The sequence below is a fragment of the Ciconia boyciana genome, chromosome 9 (assembly GCF_034638445.1).
Source record: "Ciconia boyciana chromosome 9, ASM3463844v1, whole genome shotgun sequence".
NCBI classification, from domain to species: domain Eukaryota; kingdom Metazoa; phylum Chordata; class Aves; order Ciconiiformes; family Ciconiidae; genus Ciconia; species Ciconia boyciana.
Window position 1 is genome coordinate 18,917,775 of NC_132942.1, and position 19,158 is coordinate 18,936,932.

Here is a 19,158-nt window from a genome sequence, read left to right on the forward strand (position 1 = left end):
ATTCTGGTGAAGAGGGTGCATCAGGGTGCAGTGGTGAAAGATATAGGAGTGAAGTAAGACTAGAAAAACAGAGCAACAACAACTTCCTTTTGAAAGCACAAACCACATGTTTTAATAAATCAACATATGTGCCATCAACAGAAAACCCAAGCACACCAGACTGCATGTGTTTTGGAGGGAGTGAGCATGACTAAAAGTATAGAAGTGCCCTCCATGAAACTCTGCAGCAGATGGCCAAGAGAAGAAAGGCATGTGTTTTCAGGGGGATAGACAGAGTGCTGGAGAGGGAGATAAAAAGTAAACTACTCTGCGAAATAGAAGTGCTTATTGTGCTTTATGTGTTATTGTTTGAAGAACTTGGGTGTTGAGCTGACTTAGAAGTATGTTAATGGTTTGAAAAGTGCAGGCCTTTGTGATAGTGATGAATCAGCTAGATAACCATCATAATTAGTTATTTTACTAAGCATTACTTCAAAGGGGACTACTTGGGCCTTTTTTAAAAAACATAGTAGGCATGCAAAAAGAATATAACAATATACCACTGCAAAACTTTTAACATAGCATACACCATAATTCCATGATTTCTGTGCTTCTGTTAATTCCCCACATATATAAAAATGCGATAGTACATGAGTGTTTTATCTATTTACGTGTCTTTCCTTCCATCTTGCCTCTCTCCCTTCGGACTCCCTCCCTAAATCCATCACTTTATTTGATGGGTAGAAGGATGTTAGAAGAGGTAAATATTCTGTAGACTATTTTAAAAGAAATAGAACTGCATAAAACTTGATGGATATCCTCAGTTTCATTGCAAGGATTTTTGTTTGGCTTCTTTTTTTTTTTTTTAAAGATAAAACACGTAGATGATAAGCTGTTCTAGCATATTTCTAAAGAGGAGGATCTTATACTTTACCTGTTTTCTAGAGCTGCAAGAGAGACTCTGGACTGTAACATGCTGCATCAAATCCACCTTGCAAAATAGCAAGCTCCAGGTAGCTTCTCCACTTGAGAAACACAGCATGCACAAGGCAAGATTTGATGCCATGTGATGCACTTGTACATGTGGATCCGCATCATATCAATTTACAGCAGGGGTAAATGCAGTCAGCATGGAGAAAGGTGGAGACTTTGCATGTAGTGCCTGCAAAGCAGATGGTTGTTTTAAGGAAAAGCTGGTGTGGGTTAAGAAAAATATATGCACAGCATTTTCTAAACTGAATGGCAGTGTCATGGAAGATGAGTTTGTCCTTGTGCAAAGCTTATTTCTGAGATGCTGTCAAAGCTATTCTTAATTTATAATGTGGAAGTGTTGGCTACGGAAGTTAGAGATTCCCCAATGCTACTGAACCGGCTGTCAGGCTGCTTGGCAGATGTTGTAGTGTCTGTGATTGATTGGTAGAGATCAAATTGGGCACACTTGATGAGACTGGTCTTCGGTTCTCTCACTATTTATTGTCTCTTCCCCTTAAAGACCTTTCTCTGATGTATTTTGGGATGGAAGAGCAGTTGGATGATGGGGGATTCAGGCAGGATTGTGCATCAGTCCCATGCAGGTTACTTTGTTTAGCAGGGAGTGTGTTTCCAAAACAATGTAATCAGAAAAAACACAGCCTCCCGAAGTTTAAAGGAGAGTTTTTAAGTATAATCTGGAGGGATTTCATTTTTGCAGCAAGATTTCTTTTTTTTTTTTTTTTTCCCTCAAATATATCACAGCAGCAAAGTTGCATAGTGTCAATAGATGTGAAGGATCCAGTCTAACCTCTAATTGTCCTTATCTACTAATCCTCAGGGGGATAGATACAATCTTCTGTGAAGCACATCTTTGCCGATAAATTTAATTAAAATGTATCGGCAAGTTAGAGACACAAGTTGAAGATGTTTTAAATTAAAAACCTAAGTCTATCTGGATGCAAGAGGTTTCATTTCCTTGCAGTGAGAGCTTGTCACATGAGGGGGCGCGGGGGGTGTTAGAATGGATGTCTGAGTTTTGAGCTACACCTGAATGCAGCCATGCTTTGACTGATGAAGATAATGAGGAAATGGTGGGCTGTTGCTGGAGTGGATAGAGAGCACCAGCACAAGGGCAAGCTTTCTAGGGAATCCATCTTGTGACACTAAATCTGTCTAAATGTCCTCTTGCGAAACTCCTTTGGGCAGACTTGGCTTTGGAGAAGACTTCAGAATATTTCTGAAGGGGTGGAAATGTCAGCTAGTTTTGTTTGGAAGGAATTCAGATATCTCTGTTGATCCTTCCAGGGTGATGCCATTTTTCTCTTCCTTTCCTTTGGGCAATTGCTTGTACGCCTTAGAGGCTCCTGTAACAATACACTGATCTTACTATGGTGCGTTTTGGAGGTAACGTTAGTGCGTGTGCTAATGGTACAATATTGTGTTCTGTCTGCTTTAATATATCTAATGTGGTGACTTCCTCCTACACAGCAGGCATTGGAGTAGCACAAGAACTCTATCACTGAGGGAATACTAAAATATTTTTTATCAAATCTAGAAATCCAAACAAACTGGCAGAATATATCTACTCCAGCTATTTATGGTGTTTACCTACCTTCTAATGGGGTGTATAACTTGAAATGCTGTCTGATAGGTGAAATTCAGGGTGAAGCTTGAAAAGATCTGTGTTTTAGTCCTGTCTGGCTGCTGTCCTGCTGGCTGACTTGCCATGAAGTCAGTCCTGTCAGTTAAGTCTGAGTAATGAAGATGAATTTCGAATGCACCTTCTTTGCCTGCTAAAAGTGTTCGGGGAATTATTTGTCTGAAGCCAGAATGGAACTTACTTTAATTTTCTTCTCATCCTGTTCTGGAAGTACAATACTTTGATAATGACTATCAGTTTGATTATTTTATTTGTTACCAGTTAATTTTTCTCGGATTACTATTTTCATGCCTATTTCTTTCCCTTGCATCAACAGTTTTACAGAAGCAACAGTAAAAAATAAAAAGGATCTTATCTGTGCAAGGCCTGCTATGTATAATACTTTTCAGACAGAAGCTCTTAAATTCTGTTGAGTCAAATATGTTTTTACATTTATACTGAGCTGCAAGACGATAATCCAGGCTTTTCTCGTGGAATTGAAACATAATAGAGTTTGGGGGAGGCATGGCAGCTATGCAGATTTGGTGTATACAGCATAAAAGGAGCTAGTGTTGGTTGCAGGTTAATGTACAAATGATTCAAAATTTTAGTATGTTCTGTAGCAGGCTGTGATGATGTTAATATAGACTACTTGTGGCCGAGCATATATATCTGCTCTTCCAGATGCCTCCCCCATTTTTATCTGCTTTTGCTGAAAACATAATTCATATTCCCAAAACTCTGTAATAATTTAAATAATTTATATATACTAATTAGCTGTCTGGAAGATGCCAGAAGATATTCATTTCACCAACCCTGAAATTGTACCTCTTTCAGAATTAAATCAAAGCACTCTGCAATATTAACAGCATTATAAACTTTCCAAGATAGTTAATAGCATAGAAAATTGATTCTGTATGCAAGGCTCTGCATTTGTGGACTACAGAACCACTTTGAAATGCAGAGTACACGCAGAGGCTTCATCCGTCTTGAATTCCACGTGCTCTCTCCATTCAGGTCCAGAAATGGTGAGAGCAGTGAACAATGCTGCATCCCTGAGAAGAGGGGATTCCTGTGTTGGAATACTAACTTGTTGTTTTGCTGCCTTTCAGACAACAATAGGAATCACAGTGTTGCTGGATAAGTGTAAAATGATGTGGTCTTATTTTAAAACCTGCTTCACATTTCATTGGCTCTAGCTGAAGTCCTCTGACTTCTACTTGTTTCTGGATTACATTAGTGAGAAGAGTACCTGTCCCTTTGAGCTCTCTCTGTACCTCATAAATTCCCATTTTCTGTTGAGAGGTGCCAGAGAGCATCAGCTGGGGAGTGCTGGTCATAATCGAGCTGCATCTGACACTGTAGTGAAGTTTGGACAAAACTATCCAGCTAGTTTATTCTCAAATTCTACAGCTTTCTCAACCATAAACCTGCCCGTTGATTACTGAGATAGAAAAGAACAGGATCAGCTTCATAAAATAATCACAAGGGCTGCAAATCATCAGTGCACCACTGGCCAAAGTGAGTATGTGGGTGAGAGGAAGGTGAACAAACTCATATAATATTGTCTCCAAGTACTGTCCCACCTCAAAAGCTTTTCATCTTAAGGATTTCCTGTATCAAAGATGTACTTTATGTAGTCAATCTCAACAGGTTTCTCTTTCGTTGTTGTGAGAGAAAACAATTCTTTCCTCAAAGAAGCAGCAAGCAGCTTGGCTTGGCCTCCTGAAGGAGAGCAGCAACAAAAGCCACATAATTAGCCTTATAAAAAGTGTGAGTAGTGGTGCAGGTTCTGCTGCCTTTGCTTCAAGCGTTGCGAAGATCACAGTTCACAGCACAAAGTGAAGTGGAGCCCAGTGCCATTTGTCTTATTAGGAGCTGTAGAAGTTGAAAGAACATAGAAGTAGCTGACTTAAGCATGAATATATCTTTTTGAATGCTGTTTAATTGAAGTTGTTTAGCATGAAACCTTTTTGTTTAACATGAAATCTTGGAGGAAGGATTTGCCTTAGTTCAATCAAGGACATGGGAGCCTGAAGGAGCTAAAGGAAAAGCTCTCTCATGACATTTCCATCTGTACGTTTTGGGGTTGTTCTTCACACTTCTGATGAAATCTCTAGAGTCCGTATTTTGTGTTTCATCCTCTTAGATTCTGGGGAAAAAATTCTAACCAAAACAGCTATGAATGATGTTTGCCCCTTTCCTAGAGACTTATCTAGTATCTTGCTTTTGGCAAAATGTGTAACAACTCATACTGGTACTATGTGACGGGTTTGGGCTATTTCTGTCTGTGTCAGTAGTCACATCTGAGCTGCATGGTGGACTAAATACAAATATCTAATATTAATTATTGTAAAGAATTAGGGAATTAAATGCAGTTTATCTTGGGTAATGTTAGGATCCAGGCTGGTCATGGTGATTAATGGATGTAATTTGCAACAATAGTCTAAATACAATTCTGCTTGCCATGTAATCATTGTGTTGTGCTGTAGTATCATGCACCAAGATTAATCACAATGTAGTGATTCCCCACCCCCACCCCCACCCCGCAAGCCCACTTGTACTTTGAACACTTTACTGCCAGCTTTAGCAGCTAGGATGTTGCTGAAATGCACATACAGGGTCCATACTTTATTTTGCATTTATTTGCTGTAGACCTGAGCAGTTTTCCATAGGGAAAGAGTGAAGAAGAAAGATTACTTCAGGAACAAAAATATAAAAACATGGCGATTCTGTCTAGTGAGTTTTGGTTATAAATTAATAACTCATCTGTGCACATTTATTTCAGGGTGAAGTTTGGCAGCTTATCTTTCAGTCTTAGAAGGTGATCCTATATGCGAGTTCAATAATGCAGAGCTCTGGCTGAGTAGCTAAAAAAGAAACCAGCAGTTTGTTGAGTCTTTGAGTTGCATCCTGTAGGAATAGTATATTTTGGTTTTTATAAATATACTGTGACCTGAATTTTATACATTAAAAAGGCCAAGATGAATAACCTTGTGCTAAGGTTTCCTTGCTCCTTGAGGCCAAATGGCAGGGTGGACACACCATGGTACAGGCCGCACAGCAAAATCTGCCTGTAGAGCCTGTCTGACAAGGCAATACAAAGGTCTGAGCTTACAGACACCTACCATTCATGTGAAACAAATAATTTTTCTTAATCAAGTGCAAAAGTTTTTCCTTTATAATGTAACTGAATCAGAGTGCTGTAAATCTTTCTAAAATCTTGCATAATTATATAGCTGTTGCATTGAGGACTTTCAATACATATTATTACTTGCACTAAAGCTGTTTACCAAATGCTAAAGTTCAGATGACCAAAGCACCCACAAAAACGAAATACAGACAGGTACCTAAAAGAAAATGCACACGGTAAGAACTTTTAATACCTTAGTAAGTGAAATGGCATCACTGTCTGCCTTAGCTGAGTGAGAGATACCCTGCTCTCGGCTATCTTTGTGGTGCAGGTTTGAGTAAACAAGTGACTGTACAGTCTCCCCATAACTGAATTTCTCTGTGTTTTGTTTCTTCAGTCCTGCCACTGCATTGCAAATGATTCCATTTCTAGATGTTACTGGAATTATTTTCCTGAGTGAAGCTTTGTGAGCTGATTTCCTTGTATCTCTGAGGAACAAGTAACTGGGAGGTTAAGCAATCAGCTTAAAGAGCTGACTGCTCACCTGTGTGATGACCAGCAAAAGTCTCTAAACTAGCAATAAAAAGATCTGCCACTCAGGAAGAAATCCTCATCAAACAAAATTGCTGCTTGTTAAGAGGTACAATATTAGCATACATGGAGAAGAAAATGCTCCTTCCAGGTATACACCTTAAATGTAAAGATGAGAAGAAAACTTGTCTTTTGTTTTCATATGAGAGTTTAACAGAAAGAACAGATAATATTTTGTCATTTACCAAAAAAAAAAGTTTTTTTCCTCTTGCTTCTACCCCCTTCTTTTTGCTATTTTTAAAGTGATATTATGAGGCTTTTTAAACCAGTTTCATTACAGTTAATTCCCCCTCTCCTCAGGCAGCTGCAGCTTTATGTACCAAATTTTTATTTTACCCAGAAGCTTTCTGCCTGCTAATAAATAATGGTGGTAAATTTTTATATGAAATAAATGTGGTTTCTCATTGCAGCAGAAAGGAAAATAAGTGTGGTGGGTGTTTTTCTCTCCATGCATCTTTAAATTATAGAAATTAAATAGTGTGAAAACAGAATTCATTTTAGAGATACATGGTCAGGTTAAAAAAATTAAGTTCTTTGACTTATGCCATTAATGATAACTTAGATCATCGTTACACAAAAGGTGTTTGGAATCCTGTAAATATATTTTTTTTAAAATAATTTTAAGTACAGTCTCTAAAGAGCAGTCAGCTGTGCTTTCTGTTCTCATTCCTGAAGTGAGTTTCTGTGAGCAGTATCAGCCTTCGCAGTGCCCCTGAGAGCAGGTGAACAGTCCCAAGGCAATGTGTGCAGCCAGGGCAGGAGATTTACCTTTATCTGCAGTAGGAGGGAGGGAAGTGGAGGGGGGGCATTAAGGTGGCAGGAACAAGAAGAGTGTGACCTGAGGCTGATAATTTAAACTCTCTAAGAGCCTACCTGGGTTCTGAGAGTGCATCCCTGCACTGGCCCCAGGGCAGTCTTAGAGATGGGTTTGCACTGGTGGGATGTTAAAACTTGCTCATCTTTTTTCTGATTTGCCAAATTATCATGGGCACGTTGTTATTAGTAAGTCTTAAAATGAGAGTTGTGGTCCAGCTTCTCGCATTGTTGCTGAACCACTTCTCACTGACACGAAGCATCACTAGTCTAAATACTAACCCACCTATGTTTGCTGGCTTGTCTCCTTGTTTTCAAAAACTTGCAAGAAACATGAGAGCACTACTCTAACGTGCCATATTTTGAAATCCGGAATTGTTTCACGTGGCTTCAATAAATTTACAGTTGTAGGGGGAGACATTTCTTTTGGCTGAAGAACATCCTTGAGAATTTCAGGGTAAGGCTGCTTTTCTTGAAGAAATTGAGTTAGGCTTATAATTGGAAAGGGATAGCTATTTAAATAGTCAATATAAACGGAACATAATTAACATTACCTTAATCCCTCTCCCATGGTTCTTAAATCTACACATGGGGACCTCGGATTGAGGATGCATGTCCAAATGTATCTTAATTAAGTCCTAATTAATTTAACTACTTAAACAGTTAATCCTTTCTCTCTTAAAATGAGATTTCACACTGTGGAAAGAGTAAAAAGTTTCATTTGTCCATTTTATGTCCACCACGCTTCCTGACAACAATGCTGTAATGGTCCATGATCCCATCCAGCAGCAGGACTGAGAAGCGAAGCAGCTGCTCGTGGCCCCCACAGGCGATGAGGGGCCATGGCTGTACCCACAGTGCTGACCTTGGTTCTGCGTGGGTCTGTTGCAGTGTTGTGCACGTCCATCTGCTGCTAGGCTGAGTATTTGTCTGACAGTGGGTGGGTGTTTTTTAGGCACAAATAATAGAAGAGAAAGGTGAAGGTAGGTGCCAGACCTGTCTTGAAGGCCAGGAGGGGCAGGGGTGCCCTGTCCCCGCACCTCTGGGCTGGTATGGCTGCCGCAGGGTGGGAGGGTGGACTCCCAGCTGCTGGAGCAGGGCTGGCAGCACACACCAACTCCAGCTGCAGAGGCTCTCTTTATGTGTCTTTGTATGTGCAAAGCTCTAACTCTCTGTTTTTCTATTATTCTGGGATTAGGCCAAAGCTTTATTAAATTTCTTGTAGATGATTAAAAGGGGAATTGAAATTACAAGATAAAATCTGAAGCATTCAGAAAGAGAAATTTTCTTTCTTTATTCTTCACATACTCCAGTTAAAATATTTCAAGCTAAATGTTTATTTCTCCCCAAAATAAATAGGAGGGAGCACTTGCACAGACAGGTTAGGCTTTCCTAGGTAAATCCTAGACCTTTTTAAAAAAACTGTTCTTAGCAATGCTCCCCTGTCTTTTTCTCACTTATTTGTGGACTACTATGTGACTTCCTTAAAACAGAATGGAAGAATGAGAATTATGAAATCTGATATGTTAAAATGTTTTTGTGGCTTCTTTAAAACCAAGTCACTGGTAAGAGCTGATAAATGCACATGTGAGTGGCATTTGCTCTAAGTGACGGGTTTCCAAATCTTGCTCCTATTGCCAGCCATTTCCCAGTACTCATGGGCACTATATCTCCTCATCCTGGTTACACATCTGTGTTGCTAAATGAAAGTAATCAGAGTCAGCATGAAAATTTAATAAGCTGCATTCTGGCATTGGTCATGTTCTCAATTGTGTATTTGTTTTCTGCCTGCAGAAGTCCTCAGACATTGTCAACCAGAACAGCTCCAGTGTTTACAAGCACTGATGTTTATTAGCCTCAAATCACTCTCTGTTGGTGGTATTCCAAAAACAGTCCAGGCCTCTGAATTTGCCAGTATTTTTAGGGGGGGGTTGATCAAAGCCAGGCCCCAGCCTGAGAAGCCATAACCCTCATGGTCTTCCCCTTCCAGTCTGAAAATTAGTATGTTTCAGAAGCAGAAAGATCCTTAGACAAATCAGTGGAATTTAAAGCTTCTAACTCTAGCATGGTAAAGTTTTCAATAATTACATATTTTGACTTCATGGCAACTCATAAAGTTTTAAGGTTCCCAGCACCACTAGCTGGGCCAAGTTTTGGAAATTATTAAGCTATTGTCTATTTCCTGAAACTTTGCTATCTTGTCTGCTGGGGTTTCAGCTCCCTGCATGTTTACTTTGCTGTCTGGCCGGTAACTGCTTGTGGTTTGGCTCCTGCGTGGGAGTTTAGGGAGGTTTAGCTCAGTTCTCCGCCTGCTTTGGTATATGCTGCTCGTATATTTGGTATATTGACCATAGCAGAGTGGTCCATCACCATATGTGTGGCAGGCTTGGGTTTTAGCTCCTATTTTATGGGATTGCTTACTGCTTGGTACCAATGTGTCTCACCTTTTGTTCTCTCCCCTCCCTGATTTTTATGCTTCTCAATGGGACATAGAAACCCATGTGAAAAATCTTTTCATCTTCACACTGTGCATGTATTTCTGTTTGCTCACTCTAAGAAAGGCACAAGTGGCTAAGGGCACTTTCGGAAGGGATCTCCTCGCTGCATTGAATAACATGATGGGTACCTGTCGGGTGTCAGCAGACCACTGTAGCCTGCTGAGCAATGGGAGGGAGACCTGAACTCCTGACTGAAAGGAAAGGCTTAGCTGGAAGCTGTTTGCTTCCCTGAGTGCTACCATGTCACCTCCTAATGAAAAGAAATTACTTTTCAGTAATTCCTAGTAAAACTCGCATCTCATTCCTAGGGGAGATGTTTTAAATGGTCTTCTACTAATTATCCGAACACTTAAAACTGGATCAAAATGCTCCAGTGAGATTTGCTCTGCCCTCATATAAAATTTGAAGCTGCCTGCTGTACCTGTGGCTGTGGATTGATGAGGCATTACAGAACAGCCCAGTGCATGCTCACCATCCTCGGGAGGAGTAGGTGTGTCAAGCTGCTCTGGATCGCTTCCTCTCTGTAGAGCAGCTTGGAGCCTATTAAAACAAGAAAGCCCGCCCACAGCCTGCAGGATGCTCATGCTGCTCTTTGGAGGTAGGAGCACAGGGGACGGTGAGGGGCAAAGAGCAACTGGGACGACGGGGAGGGATTAGCAGCTGAGCAAGTTGACCAAAACAGCTGCTCTTGGGAGTATCACCATGGGCCAGGTACAGCCTTGGCAAAAGGGAAAAAGGATTCTTTGTAAGGAAATAACATCTCCATTAGGTGTCTTGAAACAAATTATTGCTTTCACACTGCAGTCTTACTAACTCCAAAGAATCTAGTGTGTTGGATGGGTTTTTCTTATTTTTTTAATTAACATCAGGAGCTGACATTTGGATGAAGAGTTTCAGCGAGCTAATGCCCTCAGTCCTGGGCAGTGGTGTGTACGTATAAAAGCAAGTACCTGATTTATAGCTGTCTGTGTTCAAAAAGCCTGAGCACAACAATTAAAGATATGGCTGAAGAATTTGAATGAATACATAGGGACTTAAAGCAGCTCTATTTCTGAGTCAGGAAGAAGTATGTAGGCTGTATTTAAAGAGATGCTAGTGGCAGAAGGGTGTTTTAGGCACTGTCCATTTACATTAGTGTTCTGAAGACCCACTTTTTGTTCAGCTTCTTGGCAAACCAGAAATTAGGACGCTAATGTTTTTTTACGAAGAAGTAGTCCAGGCACTATTGGTTGCTTCCATATATTGCTTGAGATCAGATCCACTTAAATGCTTGAGGTGTAGGTGCTGCCCTCTAACAACGTATCTACAGAAATATAACCCATGCCCACTGCCAGCTCTCCGTTCCTAGAGCTGTAACCAAGGTTTGATGCTGTCAGCTCCCCCACAGTGGCATACTATGTATTTCAGCAGAAAGCCTTCTTACATGAGCAAATGCATTTTGGTAAAGTTTCTCATATCCTAGTGAAAAATCTGGATGTGTATTGGAACAATATTTTTTGAGCAGTTTCTTCTGTGCAAATAGAGCTTAATTGGTACTTATGTTCTGCTTAATTATGCTTCACATTTTGGAGCAATCTGCTCAACTTAAACACCAGTTCTGTGAAATGGAAAGAAGTAATCCTTTCGGGTGATACTGTCTCATTTGGATGAGATCTGTAGCGTGCTTATTTAATAGCAGTGTTTCACTCCTCAATTCTTCCTGGACCAAAAAACTTTGTACTTTTTATAGTCTTTGCACAGGTGAATTGCCATAATGTGGTAGTGAGCTGTCCTGTCTGCTATTATAGGAGGAAAATCGCTCCCAAATTCACTCCTGCTGGGGATGCTAACATTGCCTTATAGTTATATGGCAAATTCTGTTTTCTGTTTTACACACTGCTGTTTCCAAACAGGATGATGTGTATGTTAATAAACAAAACAAAATAATCTTTTTTTTTTTTTTAATAAATGTGAGCAAACCCACACATGTTTTCAGCTTGGGAAAATAAATATTTCTGTTTCTGTTTAAAAAACCCCAGAAAACACAAAGCTTCATTTTAAAACAAACTCATTTTAAGAAATTGAAACTTAAGGCCAAAGCAGAAATAACGACTTTTTTTTTTTTTTCTTTTCTCCAAGATCTTTAGTATGAAATTTCTGTTGTGCAGAATTCCAGTGTAGGTGCCTGGATATGAGCATACATATGTTACAGCTCTGCTCATTCACTGTGTAGCTCCCCAGTAATTAAGTAAAAATTTATGGAACTGGGTAACTTAACAGAGAAAAAGCTGCAAAGAGCCACGACACTGTAAATAGACTGAGACAAACTGACCACAAACATGGTGTAGGTGGAGATGGCTTCTGCCTGTATTACAATGAATTGTGAACATTTGTGAGAAATGAAATTTGAGAGATTTTCCAAAATGAAGTTTTCTGAATCACAGTCAAAACTTCCATTGTGTGGAAAATAAGGGGTTTTAAAATTTATTTTTCCAATCTGGAACATCACCTTTGGAAGACTGAGATCTTCCACAAAACAATTTGAATTCCAAACAGCTTCAGTGCCCCAGCTGGGAGCCCAGCCTAAGCTGCACATGCACCCAAGGGTGGCTCAGACACAGGGACTTTCTGCCTCTCCTGGCATGCTCATGGCCATGGGGCACCCACTGGGAAGCACCAGCCCACAGCAGCGTCTGGCCCTTGGGTGGTGATGGAACCAGCATGCTTTGGCTGTCCTCGTTTGGAGGTTGCTGCAGCAGTCTTTCATATCTGCAGCAGTATTTAGATACTCTCACCAGCAGCCTGTAGTGACTGAGCACAGGCATGCCTCAGTATCCCCTAGCTCAACTCTGGTCGACTTCAGCTGTGCCCCAGTGTACCCTGCACATCTCAGAGACACAGGCTGAGTGCCCTCGCTGGCACCCACTCCCTCTAACCATGGCACGTTGTCCCTCAGCTTCCCTTGGGCAAGCCTGGTATTATCCCCCTCCCCCTTCGAGTCTAGTTTAAAGCTCTGTCAATGAGCCCCGCAAGTTCCTGAGCAAAGATTCTCTTTCCCCTTTGAGAAAGATGAATCCCATCAGATGCCAGCAAACCTGAAAGGAGGTTGTAGAGAGGTGGGGGTCGGTCTCTTCTCCCAAGTAACAAGTGATAGGACGAGAGGAAATGGCCTCAAGTTGCGCCAGGGGAGGTTTAGACTGGATATTAGGAAATTTTACTTCACTGAAAGGGTTGTCAAGCATTGGAACAGGCTGCCCAGGGAAGTGGTTGAGTCGCCATCCCTGGAGGTATTTAAAAGACGTTTGGATGAGGTGCTTAGGGACATGGTGTAGTGGTAGTCTTGGTAGTGTTAGGTTTATGGTTGGACTTAATGATCTTAAAGGTCTTTTCCAACCTGTACGATTCTGTGATTCTGTGAAGGCACAGCGAGGCTGTCGATGGGAAGATAACGCGCGCACACACACACATATGCACACACGCACTCTCTCCATGTGAAAAGTCCTAGTCCAGAATAAAGAAATATCAGGTGAGGCTGCAGCTTTGTGATCCTCTGCAGTCATGACCTCAAACACTGTGTATGTGATTAAGAGTGTCCATTATAAGGGTTTTATGTAGTTTAAGTTGTGTTTGGCCTTGTACCATTGTCTATTCACCTTCATCTTCTGAATGTCTGCTTAGTTCTTGTGTCAGTTCTGCAGCCAGCACCAAATGTATGTAATCCCACCTATTCAAAAAAGGTGCCTCTGAGGGCAAAAACAACTTAGGTTTTAGACTGTAGTTAAAACTTGCCTGAATGCACAAATATAAAATTCTATTTTTCCCATAATAACCCAAGGATAGCACGTCCTTGAATTAGGCACTGAACTAATTAGTATTTCTGATTGGTTGATTCCTCCACATTATATATTCATTGATTATTGTTCTTCCAAAAGCCTTTTTCTAACTCAAAGCTAGAGCAAACCAATGTTCATGGAAGTCTGTGCAGTAATAAATCAGGGACTTGAAGTGTCTGATTTGCTTTTCAATGAGAAAAAAAAAAAACATTGGCAGCAATAATTCTTCTCAGAATAAGTCCATTTGTAATGCATTGTCTTGGCTCATCAGAGGTTTTTTGATGAATAACCTATTCCAAAAAGAAAAAAATTTAAGTTCAGTTACTTTATTTATAATTCAGAAGTCTCCTATGACTATTTCATTTATTAAGTGCTCTCTGAAGAGTTTCTGATATTTCTTCTGAAAAAAGCATCATAGTTTGATGGCTTGATATATTCTTATGGTTTTCCTTTTCCCTTGCTGCTTTGGAATCAAAATCTTGCCTTGGTCCTGGCTCACCCTGCCTTTCCCAGGCTAGGGGAACCCATTTAAGGCTAGTGGCTTACTGCTGCTTTTTTGAGGAGATTGCTGCCTCTATATCCTTTATTTGCCCTCTCTGTGCTTTACCAAAACATGTGCAGGAGACTTCTGCAATTTAATTTTTTTTTTTCCCCAAGTGGTAATCACTGATCTAGACTCTAGTCTAGTAAAAGTATAGTAATATGTTTAAGCTATTAGATTAATGCTGTGAGTAGCTGTGGTAGGAATTTTTTGCTGGGCTAGTTACCCATTAGTAAGAAATTAGTCTTCTGCAAAACTGATGTTTGTCGGGATGTGGGGCTTTGTGCCCCTCGCTGGTGGCTGGAGCTGCCCCTCTGCTGCTGCCTGTCATGTCTCCAGCTATTAGACTGTCAGGGGAAAGGGACATTTCATTGCAGTTAGCCAGATAGTAATTTTTCAGGAAATAGGATTTGCATGACCTTTTTTCCATTTTCTGTTCCATTATCCATTTTCATCATCTCTATCCAGGACCAATTTAAAATTTAAAAAAATTACAAATTATGACCTTTAACAGCAGATTTCTTCCTCTACCCAGGTGTGGCTGCAGCCATCTCAGAGTAAACTCAGCTCTGCCTCAGGCATCTCAGAGTAACCTCAGCTCTGCCTCAGGCCCCCTGTGTGACTCGGAGCAAGTCTCCTGACAGAGGGGCAGCTGTAAACCAAATGCTCATGAGCCGGGGCTGCCCAGGCATGCCACAGCCTTGGCACACAGGAAAAGCTCCTCTGCTCTGCTCTGAGCACTTGTTCTTGACAGCTAAAATAGAAAGAATGCTCTTTGTGCTTTATTTCCTGCTGAGATGACAAACCTTTGGTGCAGGAACTGTCCCTACTATGTATTTGTGCAATGGTGGGACCCTGACTTCAGGATCACTGATATAACTGATAGAGAACAGGACCAAGTCCAGCACCAGAAGGGGAATTATCCTCTGTGAGGCCAGCTGGGTGGTGTAAAGGTCTCAGCCACGAACATTATTGTTCCCTGTGATGATGCTCAGTGCTATCCAGATTACATTTTATTACAGCAGGTAAGCTTGTTATATTATACTTGTGCATATTAAGAAAGTACATAGGCTCAAAATTTACTGAAGAGCTGTGCATGTCTTGGGTACAAAGACATCAACTCTGGATTGGGAAATTGAGCTCAGATTGCTGGAGACCAGGACAAGGCTCTCGGGAGTATCACTCTGTATTCATCTTTTTCTTATTCCCTTCCCTGGGTTAGATGAATTTTTTGGTCTGACCCAAGACAGCCATTTTTGTGTTACCTCTTCCAAGAAGAAAATCCTACAAAGTGTGAATAGATTGATAGAAATGAGGAACACTGATTAGGTGAGAATAATGCTGAAAGGCTATTCCCAGGGCACACTGTGCTGGACTGTGAAGTGCCAAGAACTGCAGCTTTTTGGAATACTGATTCTTTTTTGTTTTTTTTTTTTTTAAATCTACAGACAGGATGGTACTTGGCTTTAGTTCTGCTGCTAGTTTGCACAGCAAAGGATCCTTGCTAGCTGGAGTTCAGCACCTGCCCCAGATCTAGAGAAAGCCTGATTTTGCAGCACAGAAACAACTCTGTAATGTGAACTCTCTTACAGAGCCTGAGCAGGCAAAAGTCCCTGAAAAGGAGCAAGCCTAGTCACAGAATTAACGTGCCTCTATCATGAATGCTATCTCCTTTTTTGGAAATCACCCCAGGTTGCTCAGCCTGCTCTGTGAAATACTACAGATGACTCAGGACAAGTTGGCGGTGTTGCCTTTGGACAGAAGATTAGCAACCACATTACGTGTTAGTTCATAGCTGTTCCCTGGGGTTCACTGAGCTTTTCTCAGGCCAATGTTGGTAAGATAGACTAAATGATTTCTACTCTGTGCTAGCTGGGTTTTTCCCTGTTGTACCAGCCCTGAGTCTAGCTCTTTTCTGTGATTACGCTTTTCCACATGGCTGATTCATGGCTCTTGTTATAAAGCCTTGTGATGGAGCATGGCATGAAAGGTGTCTGTTTCCCTGCTTGAGGAGCCACATGTCCACTTTTCTGGTTAAGGCAATGGATGTATAGACGTGTTCATACAACACCAGCCATATTAAACTTGATTTGTTGTACTAGTGCTAGAGTCAAAGGAAGCTTGGCAGCATGTACTGCCAGTAGCTCTGGGAATATGGCAAAAGAATCTGGTGCACCTCCTTCAGATTAATCACTGTTTTTTTACATTTATTTAATCAAATGCATGCTTGCCGTCAGTTCTTCCTGTTGATCATCGTTTGGGCGCATCACTCTATTACTCTTGGCTGCATTCCTTATATTGCTCTTTGAAGTACTTGGAGTGGTTTAGAAGCAAATACTTTAAGCACTGCCTAAATATCAACCTAGAAAAAAATTAAAGTCTTGGAAGAGTCCTTGCTGGAACTGAAGTGGAGCTTTGTCTTCTACAACAGCACAGAACCAAAGCACAAAGTCAGACCCATTTTTAACAAGGGAGAGGCATTAACTGAGTGCTAATGAAATTGAGGGGACTTGCATGGAGCACTGGGAAGGCGTGGCTGGTTGTGTAAGTGTTGTTATTCCCATTTTACTGATGAGCAAATTGCCTTTACTCCTTCCTGTTCTGCCGGAGAGCTACTGAGGTGTAATTCATTTCTGTGGCAGGGCTGGAAATAGTTTCATAAGCAGCTGAATGCCGTGAAACATTACAACTCCTGGTTGTAGTGCATTATCGTGAGCAAATAATGCTGCTGATGCTATTGATCACAACTAGGAGGCTGAAAGAAGCTATCAGTGCTATCAAGCAAGATAGCTTTTAGGTTGTGTTGCAATTCATGTTAGACATTCATCTTTCCAAATACCCATGCTCTGCAGTCCAAGTCCTGCTAAGGATATAAGAACTCATTTGCATAGTGTTTTGTGTTTCCAGCAAAATTCTGCAAGTTCTGCAAAACTCTCCTTTCAGGGGAACGATGTATTTTAATGTTTGTTTCTTTGGTTCCCCTAAAGGGAAATGACTTACTGTGAATTCTGCTGTGAGGCCATTAATGTGATGGGAGGATTTTCTTGCTGGGCTTGAGGTTTCCTGCTGCAGGGCATCCGAGAAGGACCAGAGAGCTGGGTTTTTGGGTTGGTTTTTTTTTTTTTTTTTTTTTTGAGGGTGGGGAAAATGCTTCATCATCTGTCCCCTTGCAGTCCTAACTTTAATTGTAGCCATGAACTTATTAAATACCACTCAGTGTTTGAAAGGGATTGATTGTGGGTGCTTGTCCTTGGATTAACTCTTCAGACAGGCTTTTTCATGGCCTCTGTGGATATAAAATTGTGTTTGAGACAAGAGTAGAGAATCTCCTCTTCCATGAAGTTCATTACTAATGATTGGGAAAAAATTGTACAAACTGAAGCCTGGATTGCTGTTGAGGCAGCTAAAGCATATCTGGAAAACAGCAGAAAACATTGCAAAACACACAAGCAGTGTTGGTGGTAGTTTGGACATAGCTGTAGGTAATGCCTTTGCCCTAACACCAGCCTGGACCTGAGCTCTTGAGGTTGAGCACGATGTGGATGATTTGCAGTACTGAAAACAGTTTTCCTGAAGTGCCTAGTGTATGTGTACTACTTTGCACATGGTGTCTGTGCCCCTCGGCACACCCCAGCCCGGCCACCTGCTAGAAAAGGTATTCAGGGAGATGTTTCAGGATTTTACTGTGGGAGTGACCACATCTCTTAACTCATTAAACACTGCCTAGAGCTGTGTCCAGACTACCACCAACCTCAGAGACTGCAAGCTATATACCCATCTATTGAACTAAAATTGTATATACTTGCGGGAAGGAGCCATTAATACCCCAACAAAACACACAGAATTACTCTGAGAAGGTGACTGCATGTCAGTCTGAGCTGTCTTTTGTGCAGAGATGTTTGAAGTTGAATTGAAGAAGTGATGCTGAATGTATTCACAATTTCATGTTAACAGAATAAAATGGAAAGTGCTGCCAGGTCCTGCGGCCTGTAAAATGTGTGGGTATTGCAGGAAATACATTTGTTTAACAAACCATACAAAAATTATTCAAATATATAAAAGGTTAGTATGTAAATATTTTTCATTTTTTATTTCTTTTTGGTTGGGAATTGGTGTGTTACCAAATGCCATTTCAATATCTTGTTTCAACGCTAAGTGATGTACTATGTTTCTTACAAAGCACGAAAATAATCAAGAGTACGCTTTTCACTTTCCAGTGTGGGTACTGGAACATGAAGCTTTATTTGTGGTGTAAATTGCTGCGTTATGACAATGTAGGGAAATGTGGCTTTTTAAACAGTAAGGAGTAATGCTGAGAAATGGAATGTACTCATACTATGCTACTCATGAGATCACTCAAAAGTGAGTAAGATTGAAGTGTACCAAAAAAAAAAAGGCTGTTCATGCCGAGAGGCTCTTTGTACAAATCAAGAGGAGGGGTGGGGCAGAGGTGTCTGGTTTAAGCAGGGGACCGTGTCCAGCTTGACATTGCCAGCCAGTGGTACCTTCAGCAGACATGAAGGCAGTGCTGCTCAGGTCAGTAGAGAGAGGAGAGGTTCTGCTCTGTGAGGTGTAGGAGCTGGAGCAGCTCTGCCTGGGAGCATGCAACAAGAGGAGCCTTTACTGCTTCCAGTGCTGCAGCAAGCATGCAGCTTGCCCGCCACTGCCACTAGGCAGGTACTAAGATATTTTTCTCTTCCCTCTCCCCACCCCACCACCCCCCACTGAGAGAAGCAGCAGATCACATAATTCGAGGAAGTTTTTCAACTGACCTAACTAGAGCCTGCCAAGGGCAAAGCAGCGGCTGTTGTAGGCTTTTACTTGCCTCCTTCATAACAGATGTGACACAACTGCAGGACAGTAGTTTTTCCACTGACTCTATTATGTTTATGAAACAAATGTATTTCTCCCTGAGGGCAGGGAGATTGTGTTGGGGCTCCTATAACTGAGAAAACAATGGAGCTGGCTGAAAACAATCCTGGAGCTAAGGACCCATCCCCTCAGTATGTTTGGCAGTGAGGGATTTGTGCATAAGCCATTTTATTCTATTGAGTTCCTTTAAATTCATTCTATTAAACAAACAATTAGTCTGGTTTGAGTCTAAAAAACCTGCCTTCTGGTTTTGAAAGCCTTCTTGATAAACAAGAGACCTAGGCAGACATACCTTTGGCCAGCTCAAT

At 41.1% G+C, this 19,158-nt stretch overlaps 1 protein-coding gene across 8 annotated transcripts in view; it reads left to right on the forward strand.

Annotated features, from left to right (window-relative positions):
- The window catches only part of KCNIP1 (potassium voltage-gated channel interacting protein 1), a 420,579-nt gene that overhangs the window by 365,420 nt on the left and 36,001 nt on the right, over positions 1-19,158 (forward strand). The window contains exon 1 of one of the 8 annotated variants that reach the window (XM_072873236.1): positions 14,663-15,003. The exons of 6 other annotated variants lie outside the window; for them this stretch is intronic. The gene's annotated coding sequence lies outside the window, so the exon portion shown is untranslated. Of the gene's footprint in view, positions 1-14,662; positions 15,004-16,327; positions 16,523-19,158 lie in introns of those variants that run through there. One more of the 8 variants, XM_072873233.1, reaches the window with a different exon arrangement.